Genomic DNA, 6069 nt, shown 5'->3' with positions numbered 1-6069 from the left:
AGGTATGCGGTATACTTGTATCCGTTACGTGCCATGTGCCAAAAACTCTATTTGCAACTAACGATCCTCAAGTGAAGAACGATAGGTTTTGTTTGTCGTATATTCTCGAAGGGAATGTGCGTAATCTGGATATCGAATGTGAAAATAGTTTCTTGCATAATTTAATCCGGTATCTAATTCCACACCAAAAACTGAAATATCCTAAATGTTTAGCTCATAATTTGTGTTCTTCCAATAATCATCAAAAGTTTGTAAAACGGTAAACAGTAGTACAATGGAACCAAATAGTAAAACTTCTTTAATAATCTACTAGTTTTTTGAAGGCTTCCGTCAAATATCTACCGGTAGTACTAGATGTAACGATTATGGGTGTGGGTGATCAATTTTAGATCCGGATAGGAAAAATAGACCGGATCGGATCATTTGGTCTGGATCTAAATCAGGCTGAGTTCTTTTAGATTTGATCCTCAGTCCACATTTTTTAAGGTTTCGGGCTCCGGTTCAAGACAGGTTAATTTAGGGTCGGACCGAATTTTATGCTTTTAAAGACTAATCGTTAAAATATCATAAAACTAATGATTATTTTATCTTTAAAAGACATTATAAACGTATATTAATAATTATTTTCATAAAAAAAAAAACAATCGTATATTTATTGAATGCAATTGATATAGTAGAATTTAAATGTATTTCGAGTTCTAAAATCGACCAGGCCGAATATTTCAAGTTCGGTCCAGTCCAAAATCTGAAATTTTAGGTCCAACCTTTGGTTCACGGAAATTTTATTTTCGATCTCCCTATTAAAAACTTGGGTAAGAAAAGAAGACTCAAGTTCATGACCAAATGGATAACATTCGAAAAAAGGAAAAGTAAATAAATCATAATATTGTTGTAAATATTTCAAAAAAGTAAAACATACTCCCTCTATTTTTCTGTTTTCTTCTCATTTTTATAATAAATATAAGGAGTTTTTGTGTTTAATAAAATGGAAAGAAAACAGATAAATAAAGAGAGTATTATTTAATACATTAATTGATTAATATTAATAATTAATATTAATGAGTGGGCTCATTAGCAGGAGGAATGGGCCCAGTTTGACAACAACAAGCATGATCATCAAGGCAAGTACCGTTTTCCCATCCTCCAGGGGAATTTGCAGCACAATATTGCACGCACGTTATCTTGTTACATTCTGGAAGATGAATCGGAGTATCTGGTCTAATGCAACCATACTCATATGCTACAATTCCTGCTCGTGTTTTAATTAAAAAAAACACATTAGAGTTCAAAAACATAGCTATAAAAAACAAAAACAAAAAATTAAGTCCACTCGATATGTCGATATCGATGAGTAGATCTTCCTTGCGACGAGTCTTAACATAAGTCGAAAAAATATCACCATTTTTTAATAAATAGTTTCACCATTTATTAACAAACTGTTATCGCTAAAGTTATCACCTTTTTAACATAACATTAATAGCAACTTTTTATCAGAAAATTTTTACATTTTATCGTAAAATGAACATAATTTTATTTGTCTTATTTTAGGCGAAAAAAGTTTTTTCTGAAATAAGAATTTGCCATCGATATCATGTAATATAAACAATTAATATGGAGGGAAAATATTTTTTCCGTTTAGTTTGATTTATTACATTTGATCTAAAACTCTTCACAAAATAATACTCTTTGTACTAGTCAATTATTATCATTTGCTTTTTAGTCATTATTTATAAATAAAAAGAGTTTAAAATAATTTCAACTATTTAACATAAAATATAGTCATGTAGTAAGTATATCTTGTTTGATTTGTCTTGATAAGTGTACATCATAAATATTCAATTTTTTTATAAAAATAAAAATTATAAATAAAAATATTACTGAAATAAAATGAACATCTGACGCACGTACAAAAAGCAAATGATAACAATTGAGAGTTGAGAGAGGAGGCAAACTAAGAACCAAATGAATAAGAAAAAGTGTCTATGAGGAAAAGAAAGCTACATACCGTGGAGCAAAATCAAGGACATAATAAAGAAGAAGACCAAAGAAATCTTATTCATGCTTGTAATTTTTTATAAAGTTTATCTTCACAATGCGAGGATAATTTTTTGAAAAATATTAAACCTAAATTACATATGGTTGTGGAACAAGTATTTTTATAAATTATGATGGAGCTATAAATGGTAAATGTAATATGATATCTCATCTCATAAAGTTAAAATATTGCATATGATTTCCTTCCTTTGGTCAAATGTGTACTAACATCTCCAAAACGATATTGTTCCTATCTAATATAAATTCAAATACTCAATACTTCTCATTTAAGCTCACAAATACTTCTATAACATGATTTTACACAAATTTATCATAAAGTGAGAAATTTTAAAAATCTTTTTTTTTTTTTCAAAAAATATATACTCATTTTATTCATCCATATAGGGGGATAAATGAGAAGATTTTACAAAAGAGAAAAGCCAACAATGTCCATTATAACAAGGCAAATTAAGCCCTATTTAAACAACTTAACAAAAATTCCTGCTTATAGCCTTAGCCTACTAAATGGATTAGCTGAATGGGTTTGATATAGTGATTGCTCACCAGTCACCTTCTTCCTTAACAATGAGGTCAGGGGCCGATTGTTCGAACCCTATTCATGAGAATGGAGCAAACTCTTTAACTAGCCGAATACCTTTTCATGAGAGCACACGCGATTAGAGGATTATACACTGTTGTCTGGTGCCGACGGTAGACCCTCCAGTCTACACCAAAAATTAATAAGATTATCTTTTGATCGGTTCTATAACTATATTCGTGTAAAAACCGTCTTACATGAGTGCTAACTCTTTAAAAGTATGATAATAAAAAGTATTTTACTGCTCCCTGCCCTCCAATTTTATTGCTGCTTAGTGCCTAGCAAATAATTGCTCCATACTCTCTGTCTTTCTGAAAAACTTTGGCCTAAACTTCATAAATGCTTCTCGTGTCATTACTCATTACTCATTACTTGATCCCTCTTTTGCAATTATTGCCATTACAAGTCATTCGGTCAATTTAATGCCTTAATGTGGACAAAAACTTTATGAAAAAAGATGTGATTATACGTATGAGAGTTCTCCTACATGACCTCGATCTATAACCACTAAACCAGAAGCTATGTACGAGAGTTCTCGTACACAAGCTATGTACGAGAGTTCTCAAAAGAATAAAGAAATACAGTGTAAAAGTAGGGACGGGCGCAGGATTTTACTTAAAGGAAGGGTTTCGGAATTTTTTTTTAAAAAAAGAATGTTTAGTTTGCATTTTTTTTGCATTTTTTTCTAAGAAAATAATGCTCTTGGTGAAATTTGAACCTGATGGTCGGTCTTGTTTATAAAGTAACTCTAACCATTCAACCAATTGAATATTTATGCTACTAATAAGTACCAAAATTAAATTATTTCTGTTATGAAATATTATTATGTAATATTATATGGATGTCCATATGTTAGGATATTCTAGAGTTATTATATTAAGGAAAGTCTACCCTATTGTATAGTGTATATATATACTCCTCATAATGGAATAAGAATACGGTTCTGTCTCTCTTTTTTCCTCTGTCCATATTCTCTCTACCTTCTCTCTACAATTCTCTCCTCTTTATTTCACAACACGTTTTCAGCACGAATCCTAACCGACTGGGCAAATAAAATTAACGACTATTAGTTATTATTCAGATCTGATAATATGGAGGTTCATATCAGATCTTATTCTATTACTTCGGTGATTCAGGTATTTTTTTTTTCCCACTTTCGTTTAGCCGTCTAGAATTTCCTTCTTTAAGCTATTAAAATTGTGAACCCTTTAGCATGTCATACACTGATGTACACCATGCCATCTTAACACTTTATCATATCTAAATATCGAATACGGTTAAATGGAATATTAGATACAAGTAATAATGATTCTGTGTTCATTTGTACCATACTTAGTTTATTTGTTTTTATTACTTGATCATCTGTACAGCTTGCTCTTATAGTAATAATAACAAAAGGTTTGTTTGTTGGACTAAGTTTACGCCGATCAATTCACATTGCTAATCTGGGGTATATTATTGGTATCTTAGTAGTTCGGTTTGAAGTTCATGTTTTATTACTCAGATTTGATTTAATACTCTGGTCCCTTTGGTTCTAAATTACTTCAATGGAATTTTAATATATCTTATGCTAAGTTATTATGTTGGCGTATTACGTCACTTTTATAATGATGTAAATATTCTTTGATAATTGGACCTAAAAGCTTTATATATGCGGTCAACAAGTTTTGAAAAAGGATATATCATATTATTTTTGGATCTGGAGTTCCGAAAAGATCTATTTTATAAAGATGAGAGATATGTTCATATTATAACTTTGGTCCGAAGTTCAAAGTTTTAAAGGTGTGTAATAATTTAACACCGTCTCATCAGTACAATATATTCATATTGTGTAAATGTTAGTGGCCAGAAGTCCACGTCTATGAGAATATGAACCGCTGTTCAGTTTAAAGCGGTCTTTATAAAAGACAAATTTATTTGCGAATTGATTCTTGTTCACCTGAAATTGAACAGTATAATGAGATATGAAATTTGATTCATTCTTTGAAGTGAATGTGACATCTCATAAAGATTCTGTCTGTAGCAGAGATCGAGAATATGGCGTTATGATAAGCCTAGCATTGCGGCCTTAATTGAGCCTAATAATGTGGCATTTGATGAGCCAAGTAAAGAAGTCCTAATTGAGCTTAATGCTGTGGCCTTATTGAGCCAAATTCGTTCATTGAAAGAAATGAAAATATCTCATAAAAATGAATATCTCATGAAAAGTCATGTGAGAATATGAGACTCGTATATGCAAGAGTTTGATATGAGAAAAGAAAAAATGATATATAGCACATTGAAACATGCGTTGTGATAAGCATTCATATGTCATCATTATATATGTTGACGATTATAATTGTTGGTCATATGAAAATACTCAAAGAGTAATATATTCCCTATTGGAATATTGACGAGTCTTGCTTACTTATATGAGACACTTATTGTGTCATATGTCAGATGTCACATCATTTATCTGGCCGGATTCTTAGAAATTTGACATGAAATAATTCAGATGTGACATAGTAAGGCCATCCGGGTTCTTATTATACCCGTTTTGATAAACCTGAAGTTTATCTTAAGAAAAATATAAGTGCTGAAACTCTCTCGTGTCACTACAACAAATAAGGTAATTGGCGACCATATAAGGCGACTGAGAACAGTCGCCATTAAGAATAAAGCGACTAAGACCCGTCGCCCGCACTTCGTAGCTGGGTTTGGTCGCTTTTGGCGACAGCGTTAAATCGCCAATTTTGGCGACTGAAATATTTTAAATCGGGCGACCAAAATTCGTCGCCAAATTGGCGACTGTCATGAGTCGCTAAAAAGGCGACTGCTATTAGTCGCTTTCCTAAAATCCACGTCATCTCAATATTTTTTAAAAAGGCGACGGATTTTGGTCGCCATTTTGGCGACAGATGTTGGTCGCCATTTTGGCGACAGATTGTGGTCGCCAAAACTACTGTTTTCCGTCGCCAATGCCCATAAAATTAATTCATGATCAGAGACTTAGCGACGGTTTCCCGTCGCCAAATGCCCAGTGTCCGTCGCCAAATTTACATGTTTTTTAGCCTAAAAATCGTTTTTGACCTAGCCAAATACGTAAAAACCTGCAAATAAACCAACATTTCCAGCAGAGAACACATGGGAAGCCAACACAACCAAACTTGATAAAGAAAATCATGTTCCATACACACAACTACGAGTTCTACGAGTTTTGGTCATCTAACATTATCCGGGAATAACATGTTTTCTAAAAAACTACATAACAGGGAAACTTGCTCCCGCTCCACTACCACCTCCATGATTAGGATCTCTAGGATCCTTTGGTTGCGGGCGCCACCCAGTGTTGCAATTGGCGAAGAAGGTGTTCATCCGGTCCATTTCCTCCTTCATCCTCCGAATTTCAAAGATCTCTCTCGGTATCCCGCCTCTCCCTCTCGGCATCCCGCCTCTCC

Source organism: Silene latifolia, chromosome 2 (genome assembly GCF_048544455.1).
Source record: "Silene latifolia isolate original U9 population chromosome 2, ASM4854445v1, whole genome shotgun sequence".
Classification (NCBI taxonomy): Eukaryota; Viridiplantae; Streptophyta; class Magnoliopsida; order Caryophyllales; family Caryophyllaceae; genus Silene; species Silene latifolia.
The sequence above is the reverse complement of the archived record's forward strand: the minus strand, read 5'-3'. Positions refer to the sequence as shown.